Source organism: Sarcophilus harrisii, chromosome 1 (genome assembly GCF_902635505.1).
Source record: "Sarcophilus harrisii chromosome 1, mSarHar1.11, whole genome shotgun sequence".
In the NCBI taxonomy this organism is placed as follows: Eukaryota; Metazoa; Chordata; class Mammalia; order Dasyuromorphia; family Dasyuridae; genus Sarcophilus; species Sarcophilus harrisii.
In genome coordinates, this window is record NC_045426.1 from 123,885,118 (window position 1) to 123,906,634 (window position 21,517).

The window sequence follows — 21,517 nt, forward strand, 5'->3', positions numbered from 1 at the left end:
AAAGCACTAAGGAACACAGGAATAAAGGTTTGAGGGTCTCTGGCCCTTGAACTGAACACATTCCAGGCACAAGAGAAGACTTGTGTAATGTGCTTATGAATGCTCAATGACCTGAGAAGACCAGTATTCCCCCCTCTCCATATCCCCTGTAAATTTATTTTTCTCATCTGTAAAATGGGAATGATATTCATACTATCTATGACGCAGAAGTGCCTTAGATTATAAGCTGCAAATCTAGATGTAACTATGAGATATCATTATCATCATTATTATTGCTATAATAAATAATACTAAGGGCAGCTGGGTAGTACAGTATTTAGAGCACTGGCTCTGGAGTTAGGAGAACATGAGTTAAAATCTGGTCTCAGACATTTGACATTAGCTATATGATTCTAGGCAAGACATTTCACTCCAGTTGCCTCACAGAATAATAATATTAATAATAATAATAATAGTTCTCAGTCCACTGCCTCTCCCTCAATTCTTTTCTCTCTCTCTCTCTCTCTCTCTCTCTCTCTCTCTCTCTCTCTCTCTCTCTCTCTCTCTCTCTCTCTCTCTCTCTCTCTCTCTCTCTCTCTCTCTCTTTTTCTCTCTCCCTCTCTCTCACCCATGTGAGCCCAACAATTCAGTTTGAGGACACAGGTTACACATGTCAGAAGCAAACTACCCTGCCTCCCTAACCTGATCTGTCAGAACCAAAACGTCCCATTTCTGAAAGTTAAAGGGGTTAAATCAGCTGATCTCTCTGCCTGCTCTCCTATTCTGTATTTTATAGCTATCCTGGCCAGACACTGGACAGCAGGAGTGTCAGACTGGACTTCTTTGCCAAGCGACCCCCAGAATTGAGATAAGATTTCTTGAAGCCTTGAAAGTTGCTAATCCAATGTCAGCCTCTCTCCCTCCCTTTTTTTTCCCTCTTTCCTCCCACCCCATCTGCCAAAATCAGATTTGGGCTCTTGCCCAAAGGACAAGGGAATTGAACATGTGAACTGAGGGAAGGGACACTTTGACCTAAACAGGGACTTTAAGCTCAAAGGACATAAAAAGAACCACACCCCAGTATTCTCAGCTACAGATTGCCCATTAAGCCAGATCTGATCCCCAATTCCCTTGCCTCTGTCCCTCACACTTAGCTACTTCTTTGCCTCCTTTTCAGCCTAATCCCCATTCCAAACAGCTCCTAAAATTCTCTGTCTCAGCCTGTCCTCCCCACACAGCATCACCCTCTATCTGGTCCTGACCCTCTCCTCCCCCTCCCCCCTATCCCCACATCCCCCCCCCCCCCCGCCCCCCCCCCCCCCCCCCCCCCCCCCCCCCCCCCCCCCCCCCCCCCCCCCCCCCCCCCCCCCCCGCTCAAGACCCCAGGAAGGTCCCTCCAGCCAATAGGTAGGGATGTGTCTACTTGGCAAACAAACAGGCTTCTCTTAAGTTTCTAAAAAGAGCTCCCACTCCCCTCAAGATTAGAAGTGTCCAAGGTTTGAGGAGAGAAAGTACAGACAGAAATAGCCCAGCAACCACAGCAAAAGAGGCCCACAGGAGCCAGGTACCTTCCACTTGACAACTGATGCTTCTCCCACACACTGGAAGTGGGCTTACGTGAGGAAGGAGCTTACCTTCCAGACCTTGGGCCCTGTTTTTTTGAGGATGGGGTGTACAGAAGTCCCTGTCCTCCAAATACCCATAACCACCTGGTCTTCATGGAGGAGAAGAGCTGATGGGACAAAAGCCTCCTGGAGGTTCCCCTTCCTCCCAAACACAACGAAATACCCTCAAAATCATGTCCCCTCTTCATCTGGGTCTCTCCTCAGCCTTTCCCACAATGCCCTCCCCCCACCTAAAGCAGCCTCTTCCCTCAAGCCCTTCGAGAAATAAACGCTGTCTTTTGTGGCTGATCCTTGCCCCAGACTGGAAGAGGACGGCAGGGGACTTACAAGAGCAGGTCCTTCCCCATCCCCCTTCTCTCTGTTACCCTGCCTCCTCCCTCCTTCCTCCTCCTCCAGCCAGGCTGAGTCTGGTTGGTTGAGGAGGAGGTGTCACCTGAGAGGTAGGAGGCCTGTCCTGGTTTCCTCCCTCCCCCTCCCCAGAATGAGACTGCACTGAGTGGGGGAAGGGGGACCTCCTCTGGGTTCCTCCTGGCTCCTCCTCTGCCCAGTTCTAGGCTCCAGATTAGGCTTGGGAGGTCCAGCTGTTCCCCCTCCCCCAGATCTCTGACTATACCCTCAATCCCTCTCTCCTGAGGCACTCACTCTCCCTTCCCAAGTTCTCCTGGCCCTCCTGCTCATCCTCCCCCCCCCCCCCCCATTCCTGTGGTGGGGAAGGAAGTACCTTTCCTGGAACCTGGAAATAAGTAGTTCTGGGCTAATGACCCAGAGTTACATCACAACCAGTTCTAGGGGATAGTTCTGAAGAGGTCTCCTCAGCACAGATCCCACAACCCACTTAAATCCCAACCCAGACCTAGCCCTTCAACCTGGGATGCAGATTACTCACAACTAACCCCAAAGACAGACACCACACACCCCCTTCTCCAGTCACATTGAGATGATGTAGTCCAGGAAAAAAAACACTACAATCCAATTATTGCTCCTCCCAATCATCTTTGGAGCTTAAGGATGCTCAGCAGAAAGAGAAATCGCTTTACCCAGTGGCATTTCCATAAGAACAACGTGCTGCACTTCCCAGAAGGAGAATCCCCCTCCTGACCTTCCTTCTGTCTCTGAGCCTTTCACTAATTATGGGAATAAGGCTGGAGACGGTCTACAAGGAGCCCTCCACATACTCATCCAGTGCCTGTGACCCAAAGAACGTATCTGTGATGTTAGACCCAGTGTGAGCCCGGAATCAGGGAGTCCCTTTGTGGTCAGAGCAGAGATGACTGGGGTGAGGACCCCGTATGTGCCGTTATTAGGGTTTCAGTATGTGTGGGTTTGGGCGAGGGCAGGTGAAATCAGCCTGTGGCCAGAGTCCGGGTTTAGGCTAAAATAGGGGTTGAAGGACTCTCTCTTTCGAGAGTGAGGGGTCAGTAGGGGACAGAGCGGGCTGGCTAGAATGGCGAGGTGGTGAATCTGGGATGAGGTGGGGGCAGGCAGCTAGATTTGCTGTTGTTCTATCGTGTCTGATGTGTCTCATGTCTCTGTGGGGTTTTCCTGGCAAAGACACCGAGGAGGTTTGCCATTTCCCTCTCCAGTTCGTTTTATGGATGAGGAAACTGAGGCAAACAGGGTGCCGCGAGCTGCCCAGGATCACACAGCTAGGAAGTGCCTTGAATGCAGGCCTTGCTGTGCTTCCTAGTGCCCTTAGCCAGAGAGGGTCATAAGCCGAAGGCAGGTTTACCTGACCCCCAGGTAATGAAACCATGACCTTAACCTTGAAAGCGCTGCCGTTGCTGACCCCTGAGCTATCACAATAAGGACGGGCAAACTATCCAGTGGCACGGGGAAGGGCAGACCGACCCACGCAGTCCCCAGCCCCGCACAATCTGTTTGGAGAGGAGGTGGGCCGTGTACCAGAGAGGAGGTGGGCCGTATACCCGAGAGAGAATCCCTCTGAACGTCCTTCTCAGTGTGGAAGGGACGGGCGGCTCACTCCTCCTGGGCCCCACGCCAGCCCCGCAGGCTCCCCTGTTTGTCCTGGTCCTCGACGCCGTCTCCCAAAGATGGGCAGAGGCACCGCACAGCGTCTCCAGGGCTGCGGGGAGGAAGGAGTTAAGCTCCTGCCTCTCAGCGTGAATCTCGAGCTATTAATACACACACAGTCAGTCGCTGATCTGTCAGAGTCAGAGTGAGAGTGAGGAGCCGCCGGTCTGGTCTCACCAGAGCCCAGCCAGGGAGGAGAGCTCCAGGCCAGAACTTTCCTCCACGAGGGAGCACCCAGATCGCCTCAGAGCAGCCCCGGCCTCCCTGCCTCGCCGGGGGTGGGGTAGCCAGGCGAGGGGCCATCCGTCAGCTCCCAGACATCAGTCCCTCCTGGCTCCCTTGAGCCACAGCCAGCAGGAAAAGAGCAAACTTTCCCAGCTGCCACTCCTGCTAGTTGGCTCGCTGGGAATCCCTGGGCTCGCCCTCCCATCCCTGCCCCTCTGGGAAGACCAGGGACCACGCTTGGTTGCGGCTGCTGAGGTCAGGGGGACCCCGGTGAGGTGTGAGGTACTACTTAGGGGCAAAAAGAGAAGCTCAGAGCACTTCGGACCCTGGTTCCGTGCCCCAGGGACCCCCTGAGCCAGCCCTCTGTTAGGAGCACAGCCGAACTCCATCATCTCCTGCTTCTTCATTTGGGCTTCCCAAGAAGGAAGGGCACCAGCCCAGGGTTTGGCAGCCCCCGGAGAGGGCATCCTGAGTGGCCGGGGGAGCCCCAGGCTCTTCCACATACCAGGGAGACGGGCAACCTGGGGGAGAAGGTGCAGGATGGGGGCTGGAGGCCCTGCGGGCAGGAGGAAGATGGGCTGCTGACTCTGACCAGCACCAGCTCTGGGGGCCCTGCGGAGGCTGTGGACACCAACGATGAGGAGGCTTCTGCCTCTGCGACCTGCTCCACCTGCCCCATCCTGGACCTGCCCCCTCCCTGGCCCACGGGCTGCGGGGCTGAGGACGTCCAGGCCTTCTGCTTCATCTGCCTTCACAAGGAAGAAGAGACTCTGGAGACCCTTCCCCTTCAGAGGTCAGTGTGGCAGAGGGCAGCCATGGAGGTGATAACAGGGCTCACTGGGCAGGGAAGTCCCCACTGGTTCTGGGCTCAGCGTGTGGTCACAGGGTCACTAGGGCAGAGGGGGAGAGTTGTGAGGGACAAGAATAACACGGTCCTCAAAGGGGAAAGTTCAGGATGTGTGCCATATGAGCCAGAAGTGGGAGAGGGCGATGGACAGAGGCGGGGATCCCGGGGCAGCAGGAGGACATGTGCTTTTGCCATACGGATCTATGTTGGGTGACTCTGGGAATATCCATGTTGTGGCTATACATGGCTCCTCTCTCAGGCCCTCCTCAGGCTGAGTACCCCCGACCCTCAAGCCCCAGCCGGCCGAAGTCCCCTTGGGCACGTCTCCCTGGCTGAGAAGAGGAATGCATTCTGCTCAGTTCTGGTGGCCTTCCTCTCCCTACATACCCTGGATTCCTAAAATCCCTGGTACTTGGTGGGGGAGACTGGGGGGGAATGGAAGGAAAGGGGGTGGGGGTGCGTGAGGTGTGTGTCTGCCTAGTTGGAGGAGGAAGGAAGGTGAATCATCTACTTACAAGCCCACCTAATGGCAGCTGGGGTAGCCCCACTCCCCCAGCCACATGCTTTGGCTCAGTCATCATCCTCTACCTTTACCCTCAGCTCCGGAACAGGTGGGGAGCCCAACTCCTCGTGACACCCTAGAATGATAATCTCCATATCTTACATAAAGGGAAACTGAGGCTGGGGAGGGGCACAAGACAAACTAGTCACAAAGTCACAAAGGTCTCTGGGCACTTTCTCCCAGACCATGTTGCTTCAGGCTTTCCCCTGTCGGTCTTGGGTGGAGCTATCTGGGCTCTTCTCAGGTCCTTAGAGATCTCCATCCCTAGGTGCTGATTCAGCCTCCAGGCACAGTGTGTGGGTGGGGCTTGGAGCAGAGGTGACCCCTGTCTCCAGCTGCCAACACTCAGTCCTTTTCTTGGAGGTCTGTGGTTAAGTGGGTTACTGGTGGTTAATGCACTTGCTTTTGGGTTGGGAACATGCTGAAAGAGGTCTCATGTTTCCCTGAAAGCTCACAGACCCGACAGCAGCTGAGTGCAGCTCCTGCCTCTGGCTTCTTTGGCCCACTGGCCCCTTCCCCACAAAGTGGGCACACAAACACAAAGACCCCGTGTCCATAAATGCCCACTTACACGTGAGCACCACGCACACCCACACAAACACATGAGACCGGCTTTCAGCGCTTGAGTCTCCCTGGCTCTCTGCCCTGTAGGCAACAGGCAGAGGGGGAGAGAAACCAGGAGAGAAGGTGGAAAGAAACAAGCATTTAAGGACCCCTGATGGGAGTCCCAAGTCATTAACTGGGCTCGCACCCATTCTGGAACAAGAAGGTTCAAGGAACCTAAAGTCCTGGGAGATTCTGGGGCCAGGGACACTCACACACACTCCCTGCTATAACATGGAAAAACCCATTAAGGACACAAGAAATTCAGGAAACCTCCCTCCGATTTCACAGTCCGGCCCAGCCAAGAGAAGCAGCTGGACACAGAGGAAAGCGCTGTTCCGTGGGCTCCCTGGGAGGAGGATTTAAAATGGGGATCTTGCCTCTCTCTTCTAGGGGACTGAAGGCTGTGTTCTTGCCCATCTTGTGTGTGTGTGCACCAGTAGGTACAAAATATAGTACAGGGAGGGCTATGTATGTACAGAGCGGGGTCTAAGGTACAGTGTGTCTGTAGGGCTTTATCACCTACATGTGTAGGAAGGAAGCGGCAGCTGTCCTTCTGTATGGGGCTGTACATCTGTAGGATGGCATACAGAGTGTTTGCACGGATCTTAAGTGTGGGTTATGGCACATTTACATACAGGGCCTGGGTATTTTTAGAGCACACGGGTGCAAAGCAGGATAAATTGGAGGGGGAAGATGGTGAAGAGGGAAACCTCCTTGGAGGCTATTGCAACGGTCTAGCTAGGAGGAGATGAAAGCCTGACATAGACCAGTGGCAATAGGAGCAGAGATGGGGCAATATTGTCAAAGAATGGGCCAGACATGACAAATGAAGACGTCCAAGTTGGCTCTGAGTTTTCTACGGGCAACTGGGTGACGCCAAAATGGAGGGAATGCTGGGTCTAGTCTGGAAGACTCATCTTCATGAATTCAAATCCAGTCTCATACTTATTAGCTAAGTGACTTTGGGCAAGTCACTTAATCCTATTTACCTCAGTTTCCTCATCTATAAAATGAGCCAGAGAAGGAAATCGCAAACCATTCTATAATCTTTGCCAAAAAGAAAAAAAAGCAACTGAACAACAAAAAATTTTCTAGCCTAAGTAATGGTAACATCAGCATAAATAGGGAATACAGGGATTTTGGGAGGGAAAATGAAGATTTTGCCTGAAGACATATTGATTCTGGCATTTGGTGGAACATTCAGGTGAAAAAAAAAATCTAACATGGATTTGGAAATTTAGTTCTAGAGGTAAGAACCACAAGTTCTTTAAGTTCTTGCAGGGTGGGAGATAGTCGAGTGCAATCTTGATGAAGTAAGAGTAGTCTGTGGGAGGAGGTAGAATCACCAAGGGAAGAGGAAAAAAAGAACACTAAGAACAGAGTCTTGGCAATATCCTCCATGAAAGGGGCATGAGGAAAAAAGACCCATAAAGGGGAGCAAAGAAAAGCAATTCACTGTAGCTTAAAAGCCAAGTAAGATGGGATGAGACAGAAAGGGAATGATTCTAGGACACCACTGAGAACATCATTGAAATGGCTGGCCTTTGGTCCCAAGAAGAGCAGCGAGTTAAGCGACAATAGAAGATTGATACACAAGAAAATAGAGAGAGGTCCAGATCCTGGAAGACTAACAAACCAGGCTCAGTAGAAGTGTGTGATAGGAGAGACAGGATAGAAGATTGTGATAATCCATTTCCCATCTCCATTCTCCTCCTCCTTAAAACTCAAAAGGCCTCCAGCTCTCTTTACTCTCCTCCCTGCCCTCAGTCAAATGTTCTCCCTCCCCTGCCTTATCCCACATTAGTACAATTAGTACAGGGTTAATGAGAGGTAATAGGGTAAAAAAGGAAAGAGTAATGGCCTTCAAAGGAATCTGGAACGCTGGGATCTTGTAATAGCCCTCCTCAATATTTGATCTCTGGCAATATTTGACCTTCCCTCAGTCACATAAAATAGGAAAGTTAGACTAGGCTCTTTTCTTGACATGACATTTGGTCTAGTCGAAGAAGTCTCTTGAAGTAAGCAGTCTACAGGCTTCTCTATCAGGAGCCCCATTCTCCTTACTTCCAAGCCCCATCAGTCACCAACTCCTTTGGTCCTAAGGTCTCAGGATCTTCCCGTTATGGGCACTCTCCACAGACACCACATACATCTGGCATCTCCTTCCCTTAGAGAATGATTATCCTTTTCTTGAGAAGATGTCTGTCCTCTTCTAGCCCAAGGAGCTTCCCCCTTCCTGGCTAGAGAAGGCTTTAAAGACTGGGAGGTGAGGGGAAGGCAGCAGAGATGGAGCGAATGGGCAGGTGCCAGGTGCCAAGGCTAAAAATATAAAGGCTAGCCTTCCCAGGAACACCTGTTAGCCTAGGGGGAGGGCAGGTGGCCAAGCCTATCTGCCCAAGGCTGCTGGAATGTTCTCCTAAGCAGCACCAGCCCAGACCAGCCTGTGCCATTCTTTCTTGCATTGTTCAGACTGAGCCACCCATCTATCCTGCCAATCTGACCCGCTGTGGCAGCTGTGGATCTGTGATGAACTTCTCTGTGTATACTAGCCCCAAGTAGGAATTTAGAGACAGAAGGAACATCAGAGGTCATCTAAGTCAACCCTCTTAGTTTCCAAATGGGGAAACCAAGACCAGAGAGAACAAATTACTTGTCCAAGAGCATATAATTGGTTATTGACAGAATTGGGGTCCAAATGCAAGACTCTTGCCTTTTGTGGTCCAAACCCAGGGTCTAAGCTAGAATAGGGAGATGATTTTGAATATAATTTTAATATCGAGATATGAAGAAATTCAAACTTTGACAAAGCAGCATGGAAAAATCACTCTATATAAAGTGAGAAAATCTGGCTTCTAGTCACAGATTTGCCATTAACTCTCTGTATAACCCTGGACAAGGCATTTAATTTCCATGAGACAATGTCCTCATCTATAAAATGGAGCCAGCAATATTTGTGTTACCTGCCTCATGGGAACATTACCTTTCCAGCCTTGGGGTGCCCCTCCAAACATTCTGCCCTCCAGCCAAAATGAGACCACCCTTTGTCCGATGGCCAAATGGACCTCTGGAATAAGTCTGTCATGTTAAAAAAAAGAATCTAGTCTAACCTTCCTATTTTACTGTGACTGAGGGAAGGTCAAATATTGCCAGAGATCAAATATTAAGTAGGGCTATTACAAGATCCCAGCATTCCAGATTCCTTTGAAGGCCATTACTCTTTCCTTTTTTACCCTATTACCTCTTATTAACCCTGTGCTAATTGTACTGATGTGGGATAAGGCAGGGAGGGAGAACATTTGACCGAGGGCAGGGACAGGAATAAAAAGGCCCTTTGAGTTTTAAGGAGGAGAACGGAGATGTCCGAGACTTCTCAAACCTCTTTGTCCCATCCCAAAGGCAAACAGAACTCATGCGCTTCAATGATTGAGCTCATACTTCCCTTTGCCAGCAGTTTCCTCCCTCCCAGTCTTCCTTTAAAGGCCCATTTAAATGCCACATGCTCCAAGCCTTCTATGATCTCTCAACTGGAAATGCCTTCCCTTCAGCCACCCACCTACTCTACTTCCACCAGATTTCATGTACCATTTACCCATACCTCTCTGATGCAACTGTCCTGCAAGATTATGCAATGTAGTACTCTGTATTAGTAACTTTTCTGTCTCTTTGACTTTAAGCTCTACAAAGTCAAGGGCAATTTACCTCAACTTTTGTTTCCTTCCTTGACATACTGTTCTATATACAAGAAGCTCAATGTTCTGCACACAGTAGACATTTCATAAATGTTTGTTGTGAGAATTAAATGAGAAATGAATATTAGGTATTTTATAATTGTAAAGTGACATGGAAATGGAAATTATTGTTATTATTGGTGGGTATAGCTTCATATTGTTGGGAACCTAGAAATGTTTTTCTGATAAGGATGTGATATGAGCAACAGTCTTGCTTAGTGAAAAGAGAACCAGCCTTAAAATCAGGAATTCTTAGATTCATGTCCTGACTCTAACACATATTATTTGGGTGTCCCTGGATAAGTCACATAACCTCAATGTTAATGACAATTATTCAAAACCATAAGTTGTAGAAAAGGTGCTGGTCTATATTGGTGGAAGGATTTCATCTCAGGTCTAGTTAAAATAAAATGAGATGGGGGAGGAGGAATGACACCTCAAGAAGGTAGAACATATCGGATTTGGCTAGAGCTTGAAAATACCTACAGGTCATTTATTCCAATCTCTGAGGAAACAGAGGCCAAGAGAATTTATATGACCTGCCCAAATTTAGAGTCAGTATGTGTCAGAGGCAGGATTTGAATTCAGTTCCTCTCACTTAAATTGAACACTTTTCCTATTATGTCTGACTGACCCCCCCCCCCAAACTCCCAGTTTCTTCCCTGACCTACTCAGGCAGCTTGAGGGAGGGGATAGAATATTGGCTATGCAATCAAAAGATCTGAATTTGAATCCCAAGCTCTGCTTCTTGGGAGAGATCACAGGGGAGAATGAATATGGAAGTGGAATTCATGGAATTCAACCCCCTCAAATTAAAGATGGGGAAACTGAGACTCAGAGATGCTATGTTTGTTGCCCAAAACCACACAGGTAGTATCAGTGGCAGAATTTGAACTCATGTCCTCTGCCTCCTAGAACCAGTGTTTTTCCCACTATATCTCTAAGGTCCTCTCCAGTTCTAAACTCCATAATCCACCTAGGTTACCATTCAATTACATACTACAATTTCACGAACCTTATCTAACATATACGTACTAAGTTTCATCATTTGTGCAATTTATCAGTTCCTACATTGTGAACTCCCTGAAGTCAAAAACCAAATCTGAACTGTCTCCTCTCTCCCACAGTAATGTGGCACAGTAATGGGGACACAATAGGCTTCCTCCTTAGGAGTTGATTGATTGAGGCTCTCTGAGCTCTGGGAGAAGAGCTGGGTTCAAATTCAGTCTCTGTCAAAGGACTGTGTCCACTTGGACAAATAACATTTTTTCTCATGTGTGAAAGGTGGAATCTCTAATGTCTCATAGAACTCTAAGAATCATAGATTGACAGTTGGAAGGAACATTGGAAGGCCCCTTATCTTTCAGAAAACTGAGGTACTGAGAAGTTAAATGACTTACTCGTTGGAAGTCACTAGTAGTGTCTCTCCCAGCTCAACCTTTTGCAACAACCCCCAAAGAAGGGAACATAAATATCTGGCCTTTTCCTCTTATCCCACTTAGAGAAGAGATCTCTACGGAGAACTTAAGATAATCATGAGTCTCCTGGAGACCGTCTTCCAGTTCTGTGGGAGTTTTTTTTTTCCAGGATTGGGTACTGAGGCAAGGAACTGGAGTTGATTCCTGTTTGTAGTCAAGGAGCTCACAAGAGTTCCATTTGAGCCCTCTCCTACAGTAAATGAGAGAAGGATACAGAAGGTTAGTCCTAAAATTAGACTTGTCACCAGCTGAGTTGGAGCATGAGAAATTCTTTCTAGCCCAACATAACTAGAGACTGGGAAAAGGAGATGGGAGGTAATCATTTCAGAAAGACTCCCAGGATAGAGGTAGACCTAGGGAGGGACAGAACAGACCAGTGTCCCCATTGAGCAGGAGAAAGCAGGAGTTCAGACTTCTAGATCTTTCATTCTCCCTCCTTCACAGCTTCCCACCCTCCCTCTCACCTCCCAGTGACTTTGCCTTCTTATGGGAGATTTTGGATTGTATTCCAAACTTATCTATATGACAGGCACTGGGTTGTAAACCAGACTCCAAGGCTTTTCCCACAGACTTCCAAGGATTGTGCCCCAAAACTATCTACATTCTTCATAACTTCTTTACTGTCCTATACCCATACTCCCCATGAGGAATGGGAGAAGTTCTATCAAGCAAGATCCCAGGGTCTCTGTTCCCATTCATTCCTGCCCTACTTCTAATGGAAAATGGTCCCATATCCTTTTGGTCTGACCTTCTAGAGCAAACACGAATAGAAACAGATCCCTGGGCCGGCACGTTGACTTAGAAAACCACAAATTAACATTATCTATGCTTTATTGTACTTTCATTTATTTTGTTAAACATTTCACAATTACAGCTTAATCTGGAAGTTTTTGTCCTCTTGTGGCTGGGAAGGGGAAGGAGACTGACACTTCTGAGAACAACCAGGAAGATTTCTCTGTAGGTTGTAAAGAGAATCCCCTAACACTATGTGTTCTTGAATAAGTCACTTAATCTCTCTAGGATTCTAGTCATTCAATTTATTCACTGATTCATTCAACAAATATTAAGTTTTGGGGGCAACTGCATACTTCCTGCAACAGTCCTAAGAGCTTTCTGAAGCAGAATACAATGTGATTGGGAAATATTTAAAATAAATAAATAGAAATGCAATAGGACATAGATAATGTTCATCTGTGGTTTTCTAAATTAATATGCATTCAGGGGGATTTTGGCATTACTAATGTAAAGGATGCCAAAGAACTTTCTCTACCCTCAAGAAATATACTCAGAGTAGCTGACCAAAGTACTGGTCTTTGGCTAGCTTACCAGCACAATAAAAGTATCCTCTCTCGTGAAGAGAGGAGAAAGAGATGAATTTGGAATCACAAGTGGTTTCATATTCTAGCTCTGCTACTCATTACTAAGGTGGTTCTGAGAAAATCACTTAACCACACTATTAATACAAACTAGTTACAAGTAAGGAAATCATGAAAACTCAACTTGGCTCAGAGAGCTGTTTGTTTCACTCCTGAAATCACGTTTCCTGGAATCCTTGGTCAACCTGGGCAATCTGTCTGAGTCCAGCCACCCACAATTAAGAAGTCTATTCTCCTTCTTGATCTTATATTTTCTTAACAAAATTCTCTTCCCCCTCCCTTTCTAACTCTGTTTGGTCGCCTCCTACTTCATGACAGAGACAGATGCTTCCCTACAGCCCCCACTGGGCATGTTCCCAGTGTTTTCAAAATCAAGAGCCGGCCACCCTCCTGGGAAAGATAGAAAGGCCTCCCCTGGTTATCCACAATGGCTACCTGCCATATTCAAGAACATAAACAAAGCCACGTCATCCCATGTTCAAGTACAGACAACTGGGTCATCTCCCACCAGGGATGTTAAGCCATGTGACAAATAGAAGGCTCCCTATGTGGGTTTATGACCTGTCACTTCAGCTGCCTCCACCCATGGGATTCTACCTGTCCACTTCAGCTGTAACATCTCTTCAATATGTCCCCTCCTTTCTACACCTACCACCACCACCCAAGTATCACACACTCATTACCACCCACTTAGAGTACTGCAATAGCCTCCTAACCAGTATTTCTGGCTTCCCTCTGGCCCCACACTATCCATTTTTTCCCAATTGAGAAAATTATTTAAACAGATCAAATATGTATTTCTTTCCTACATTATAGAACATATTGGGTGCTGAAAAATTACCCGTGCATATATCTTGTAAATAAAAAGCTATAAATAAAAAAGAACATATTGGGCCTCTTGATGATGAAATAGGATTTTTGTTGTTGATACAAAACTGTGGGGCAAAGAGAATTTGATTTTAGAGTCATGGGACTCTGGATCACAGGCTGTCCAGCAGTTACTGGCAGTGATATCTCCCGCTTGCAGGATTGGGGTCTGGGACATCGGGTGATGGGTCTTTCTCTAAGTGTGTCAAGCAAGTTCTCTCTCCAGTGTCTTATTCTCCCCTAGATTCCACTGTCCTCTCTGCCCCCTTTAGCCCCAGAAAGGGATAGAGAGTCTGGCTCTCCATTTCATGGCGTGTTGCCTGGTAGTTGGACTTAATTGTCTCATTTAGGACACTGCATTAGTGTAAATAGCCTGCATTGGCTACTGTGCTACCTTCAAGCAAAGCAGAGTGCCACTTTATTAACTAATTATCCAAGGAGGGGGGTTCAATATGAGAGAAGTCCAGTAGACAACTGTATGCTCAAAGCCAGGGGCCCTGGCAAGAATTACCTTGGAGCCCAAGTAGAGTAGCCATTCTAAAAACATTGTAGTATCTCCACTGGCCACCAGAGGCTTCCCAACTTCAAATGTTCAGGTGATTGCTATCTTAAAATCTATAATCTATGATTTCAGATGGCCTCAACCTGGTTCTGGGTTTAGATTAAGGAGTGCTGTAATGCTGTCAAAATTTTTTAAAATGTGGAAATATAGCTCTAACTCCCCTCCTACATGTGGACTTCCTTTCTCAATCCACAATCCACAAACTAACAGAACACAATAAGTCAATATACTTTGGTCATATGGCTTATTAGACATAACAAAAATGCAAAGAAAATTAAGTGCTCCTCATTTGGGGAATCTTCAGCCCAACTATTCCACACAACTCTTTTTCCCAATTGAGCTCTCCTCTCTTGAGTTCCTCAAAAAGCCCCCAAAGCACCCGCTTTATAGAGAAGAAATGAAGAAAAGGGGATTTTTAGCCAGATTCCAGCTTTGGGTCTTAGAATTTAAAAAGGAAAGAAAGGGCTGCATGAGGGAGAGAGGGTTGCCCTTTTCTCACACTTCCTCAGATTTCATGATCATTGCCAATCTTTGGCATTCTGGACACCTCTTGGATCTGGTCTTCTACTTATGCTCCACAATACACCACTTCCACAGCACAACCTTGACCACTTCTATTCTCTCTAGGCTAGTCTCAATTCTCTGGCCACCAGTTCAAGGCACACAAGATCAAGAAAACAGGTTGTGATCCCACTAACAGAAGTGCCCAATCTCCCAAATTTTGCAGCAGAAGCTCTCTGGTGCTCTATACACTAAATGACTGGCCAGAAGTCTCTTTCAAAGGCAAACAAATGAAAGAAAGAACTTCTGAAATTTGTGCAACTATATAGGTTACCTATCTTTTTGGTGTCTCAGCAATTTGTTTTCCCTGAAATCTTTTCCCCCTTCTATTCTTGCAGAAATGAAATAGTGTTGCAGGAGAAATGATATGAGTTATAATACCATTGTCTAGAATTCAAAATCCTCCAATCTGCCTTTACCTTTCCAACCTTATCTTCTCTTATTATGTAATGTTCTTATATTTCAAGCACACATTTTCCATATACTTATAGCACCCTCTCAGGATTACTTCCTTACCCATAATTATGAGTGGGGTCTCCAGAGCATGGTTTCTACTCTCATAGGTACTATCTCCTGTGGAGCAATACTAGCAAAACTATAACTCTCAAGCTCCCACTAGTGTTCTTTCCCATAACAATTAGAATGTAGTTAACCCTTAGAAAAAGCATTTTTAAGGTGGTATCACAAAGACAATATCTGTAAAACAGTCCTCCCACAAACCTGAAGCACATTCCCCTGGTAATATAAACAACATCCAAGGAAAGAATGGCCACAATGTACAATTTATGTGGCATATACTTAGGGAACATATGTAACTAAGGAAACTTATACCTCCAGAATTATTGATTCTCTGTCACCTTTCTCTTCTAGTTGAGTACTTAGAAAGATTCCTGTTGGGTGCGATGTCTTTAAGAAGTGGGCCTCTCAGGTAGGCTTTCAGAATCTGCTCCCTTTGACGGGTCAATTGGACTGAACTAACTGAGAGTTCTCAGTTTTAAGGACTGGCTCTTTCCTGGGTTCATAGCTAGTTCTCTTTTTGACTATTAGAGATCTTACCCCTTGAGGCTGCTTCCAGTATTCAGTGACTGCCTCTCTATATGGAGTGTATCATTACTAAACAAACTATTCCTCTAACTCTCTTGAACTGACTCTCCAACTGTTGAATGAGTAGTTCTGTTGCTAGACTTGAAGGTCCCAAGCCTGGGCGGGTGGATGGGAGAGAACAGAAAGAGAGTCCCATCATCTTCCTTTCCAAGAGTGATTTCCATCTGAGAGACAGTGTCTCCCACTCTTGAATTTCGAAACTAGTATGAAAAGAGCCCAGGAGCGTGGTCGATTTTTGCCATCTTTGACAAAATCCTGAGTTAAATCTACTCCCTCACTTACACTATGCTTCCACCAAGCCAAAATGGGCTATTCTCCCTGCTCCTTCTAATGATATTAACTTGCCTTCCAAATTTCACATTCTATTTTGTTTCTACTCCTCTGATGCATTTATCATGAAATATTGTATATATTAGAGTGATGTGTTCATGTCTTTCTCTTCCTAATTCCTTCCCAACCCCAGACTTTAAATTCTAAGGAGTTATCTTAACTAAATTTTGTGTCTCTCCCAGTGCTTTGTACACAGTATTGATTAATAAATATTTATTGTATTATCTTATATTTTTATTCTGGGAACAAATTAAATAATGTATGTAAGGTTTTATAACAGTAAAGTACTACATATCTTAACTAAATTTTATTTCTCTCCAGTGCTTTGTATACAGTATTTATTAATAAATATTTATTATACTATCTTATATTTTTATTCTGGGGAACAAATTAAATAATATATGTAAGGTTTTATAACAGCAAAGTGTTACATAAATGTATTTAATAAGTGCTCAATCTGAACATGATCAAGGGCTTCACTCTTTATATTAATTTTGGAACCATGATCTAGCAGACTTAGGATATTCCCTATCCTTTCCCCTACCCCTTGTACCCATATAATTGGGAGGAAGGCAACAATAGATGCAGTTATCATGTATTAATTTTATGTATAATAATGTTAAGGTGAAGGGAAGAAAGTTGAGATAATTATTCAAAAAACATCTCTTATGGACCTGATATTGCTAGGCACTTTGCATTGAAATGCAATGAGAAAAAGCAAATAATTTCCATTTTAATCTGGGAGGCAATATGCACACACACATATATATGTGTGTATATACATATGGAGGAAGAATATATGGAGGAGGAATATATGGAGGAGGAATCTTGGTCTCTGATCAATTTATTCTACCACACTCTCCTCCTCCATATATTCACAGAAAGTAAGGGGCAGATAGACAATGAGGTATTAAGTTATCCATCTACCTCATTCCATCTTTCCCCACCTACCTACATGTACCTAATTGTTTCCCTTCCACATTTCTGTGTATTTTGTTTGGTTTTGACCATTCAACCTGACTTGGTAGCATTTTTGAGAATCCACAATTATATACAACAATATCAAATCACTTTGCCAAGAGAACTAAGGGACAGAGTTACAATAAAAATGGTTTGTTAAAGGTTCACCATGAATTGGCTGATAGAGAGTTCATTTTACAGATGGACAAACTGAAAGAATGTGATGCTGTAAAGTAGAAATAGAGCTATCCATTGCATCAGGATTTACTAACTCAGTAAATTCCCTGATCTCCTACCCTATCTAATTGCTCCTTCTGTCTCCTTTGCTAATTCATCATTCATGTACCACCTAGGCAAGAAACAATTGTCCTCCTTATACTATCTGTAGGGCAACTTGGAAGAAAACAAGGAATTATCATCTTATCAAAGAGTTAACTTTGTCAAAGGAATTTAACACTTTATTCATGTATGAGATTCATCAGTTCCAAAACAAAATTCTCACTATTGAGTGGCAATGGGGATTTTTACACCTTCCAAGAGAGAAATCAACATTGGCAGAACAAAATTGTCAGTAGTAGGAGCAATGAGGATGCAAGGCAATGCTGAGGTATCCCTACAAATGTGCCTTGAACTGAATCAAAAGTCAAAGGAAACTTGGGTTTCACCAGATTCCTCCTTCATCTTGTAAAAGAAAGATTCATAATTCCAAGTTTGGGACACAAATCTGCCAGGGGCAATTTTAATTAAATTATTTTAATTCTAAAAATCTCTACTTAAAAAAAGAAATCCAAAAAAAAAAAAGGATAGAAACCCATCTTGTCTTTGAAAATCTATCTGACGCATAACATTTTAGTTGTAATTTATAATACTCCCAACCAAAGATAAAATTCCACAATAAGATGAAACTTAGTTATGGAACTCAAGATGAAAATTCAATTAATGATTTTGATTCCTTAACTAGAACAATAATCCCTTAACCTTTGGCAAAGAATTGTAGCATCATTTTCCTAAAACCAATTTAATCAAGGATAAAAACGTTCTTAACATATTCTAGCACTAATTCTGATCATATCCTAATACATTTCCCAGAAATTTAGAGTTCCTTCTTAAACATTTATTCAGTTTCCTCACAGAAAGTAGTTAGTTCTTTGGTAAGGAGGAAAAAGATATTTGAGCAGGGCAGTTTCCTAGAAGTCAAATTATGTAATGATAAGATTTTCTTCATTCTCATAAGTCTGGAAAGGTATTCAGATGAAAGTATTATCCTAATATTATTTTGGAATATATAGCAAAAGCAGAGAAAGAGATTAGTATACTCCAACAATTTTTGCAAATTCTTTAGCTGTATTAAATTTTTTCCCTAATGAATTATAAACATAACTGCTTTGTCTAGTTGTTCTCTCCCCATCCTTCCTATTTTCCTTGAAACCTTCTTATCTCAGGCACCTTCTGGTTTCTAAGTCAATTTCCTTCTATTTTCAATTAGTTCAGAGGCTGGCTGGACCCTCAATACTGAATGGAAATCTTGTTATTATTTCATAATTCCCACTCAAATATATTTTCCACAGAGATTATTCTAAACCTTTTTCTTTCTTCTTAATCTTCTTATACCCTCAGCTCCCCTTGCCTCCTACTTAACTAGGGGAAAAAAGAGGCCATCCATTATGGGCTTCTTCTTTTCCTCTACTCTATATGTCAAAATCCTTCTTTTCCATTCTATCTTTCTTTGTTCCAGACTGACAATGAGATAATTCTTTTTGACTAAACCAACCTCTCTACTTGTACTCGTGATCCATCCAACTTCTTTTTCTCCCCCATCATTCACTATCTTCTCCTCAAATCTTCCATCTTTCCTTATTCATTGACTCCTTTTCCAACAACTAGAAATGTGCATATTTTGTTGTTGTTTAGTCATTTTGTCATGTCTAACTATTCATGAGTCCCTTGACTATATAACATGCTAATGCCATCCATATAGTTTTCCCAGCAAAGATACTGGAGTGGTTTGCTATTTCCTTCTCCAGTGCATTAAAGCAGAGAAAGCTAGTAAATGTCTGAGGCCAAATTTGAATTCAGGGCTTCCTGACTCCAGGTCCAGCCCTCTTATCTACTGAGTCACCTATTTTACCAATCCTTAAAATAAAGCAGCCTGTCCTATGACAGTCCTCAACTTCCATAGAGCCAACAAATTGCTAACTCATCAAACTCCAGTTTTGTGGTGCAATTAGTCACTCTGGGGACAATTTCTGTGTTAGTCACTAGATGGTGTCCTGAACCCCAAGCTCCGTATTTCTAACTCAGGTGCTTATAGAACATTTAAATCCCCTTTCAATTCTCCTGCACATGCATAGATGGGGTGACTACCCGTTTTGCACACCACTTCTAGCCTCCTTGTTAGTGCCTTATAAAATACAGGCTATGTATGTTTAGGGGATGAATTAAGAAAACTTCCAACAACAATTCCTGGCATGATTAAATTCACTTGGCTCATTTTGCCCTCATTCTTACAGGATTTAATTTCCTTCCCAACTGTGTATGTCCCATAAATCTTGCTCATTCACATGTGAGTATTTAAAAGTACATTTATGAAATCAGAAACAAAATTAACAATGTGAGATTTAAAACTTGCAAGTGATAGATGACCTGTCTAATGAAGTTTGAATTTGAACTCCCTCACCAATTCTTGTGTGCCTGGTGCTGCTACAGAAATACCCATAGATAGTATTAGGGGTGGAGAAGGGAAAAGAATCACTCCTCAAGCATTTTTAGTTAGTAGTAGAGAAGGGAAGAGAATCATCCCTCAAGCATTTTTAGCATATGTCAAATGGAAGTAGAACCCTCAGCTCTCCAGAATCTCGTCATCCCTTACAGCATATTAGGTGACCATAATCTACCCCCAACTCCTTAGGGACAGCACTTGATTCCTGACCAATTGCCAGGCAAAACTGGAGTTTAATGAGTCATCAAGATAGTTCCCATTGGCTGTGGCTGTCAGCATTCAAGGCAGCTGTCTAGCTTTGTGGTCACCCAATCAACTGCATCCAGCAATCACTGCAAGCTCCCTTCCCTAATTGCATTTCAAAAGTGCCGTGAGTTTCTCTAAATCGGACTCTTAAAAAAGTCTCATTGCAGGACCACGAAGAATAACTAGAGACCTTTTCATTGAAATGGATCAGGTCATGCAACTCCATATTCCCTATCCCTTCAACATCTTCAAGATGTCTATAGTGCAGAAGAAAAGAAAAACTGGCTATGAATAGTCGTGCCAATCATCTTTTATTGGCTAAATCCAATTGGCCTTTTCTAAGTCCTTATTCTACTTGACTCCTCTAACTTTTGACATTATAGACCACCTTATCTCTTACCTCTGAAACCATTCTATCCTGATGGACAGCTCCCTTTTATTTTCCCCATGCTGATCTCTCTTGGTCCTCTTCCTACCTTCTGACCATAATTTTGCTTCTTGGTTTTTCAGTTGTTTCCATTTTTTCCATATTTCTTTATTCTGTTTCAGATTCTTCACGGCTTCATTTGGGGTTTTCTTGGCAGAAATACTGGAGTAGTTTATCATTTCCTTCTCCAGCTCATTTTACAGATGAGGAAACTCTGTTTCCTCAAGGCAAACAGGGTCAAGTGAGATGCCATGCTAGTTAAGTGCCTGAGACCAGATCTGAACTCAGGAAGATGAATCTTCCTGACTCCAGGCCCAGAATTCTATCCAATGTGCCACCTAGCTGCAAGATTTTGCTCCTACTTACCAAGTATAAGCAGTCTCCAAAATCTATACTGGCCTTTTTTCTCTATCTCTCTCCTCTTTCCCTTGATAATCAATCATCAATAGAAATTGGTTAAATTATCATCTCAGTAGTTGACTTATTTATTTATATATAAAATATAAAAATCCCAAATTTTTCCTGAAAAGCAATACCCCCAACATCATTTTTCTGCTATACCATTACACCTATATCTCTTCTAGATAACTTCAACTCAACATTCTTACACAACACATTATTATTTTCCCCAAAACCCAAAAGTTTTCCCCAAAAGTTATCCCTTCTTCAAGTGTCCCCATTTCTTTTGTTCCAGTCATGTTATCTTTCCATTTCACCCAGGTTTGAAACCTGGGAGTCCCCTGAGTCTTTTCTCTCCTTCACCTTTTATATAATATCAATTTCCAAGTCCTGGAAATTTTTATGTCACTATCTCTTGCATCTGTGTCAAAGACCTCCATCTCCTTTCTGCCCTGTGTAGTGAGGGGATATGTCATTGTGTGGCTCTAAAATAAAAAGGCAGGATGGACATTTCTAGCCTCTTCTCTAAGAGAGACTAATTTCTGCTTGGAGAGAAAGCAGGAAGTTGGACCGGAGGCCTCCACTCTACTCTTGTCAGAGAGAAGAGGTACCAGGGTACAATTATATATATATATATATATATATATATATATATATATATACTCATTAAATGTATTCTAGGGGATATAATTTTTAGATTCAAGCTCATTTTTTATCACTGTTTCATTATTGGAGGATAGCAGGAGCCCAAACTTTATATCCAAGTCTTGACTTCTTTCCTATCAAATAGCAGTTCTTCAATGAACACACACAGTGATTAGCAGAGGAACTCATTTATCCAATTCAATACCAAAACAAAAATCACAGAATATATACACATGAGAA

General features: G+C 44.1%; 1 protein-coding gene across 2 annotated transcripts in view; it reads left to right on the top strand.

Annotated features, from left to right (window-relative positions):
* Positions 1 to 4,597: 4,597 nt before the first annotated feature.
* The window catches only part of SBK1 (SH3 domain binding kinase 1), a 109,512-nt gene continuing 92,592 nt past the window's right edge, over positions 4,598 to 21,517 (top strand). The window contains exon 1 of one of the 2 annotated variants that reach the window (XM_031962864.1): positions 4,598 to 4,653. The gene's annotated coding sequence lies outside the window, so the exon portion shown is untranslated. Of the gene's footprint in view, positions 4,654 to 15,355; positions 15,376 to 21,517 lie in introns of those variants that run through there. The other variant, XM_031962843.1, reaches the window with a different exon arrangement.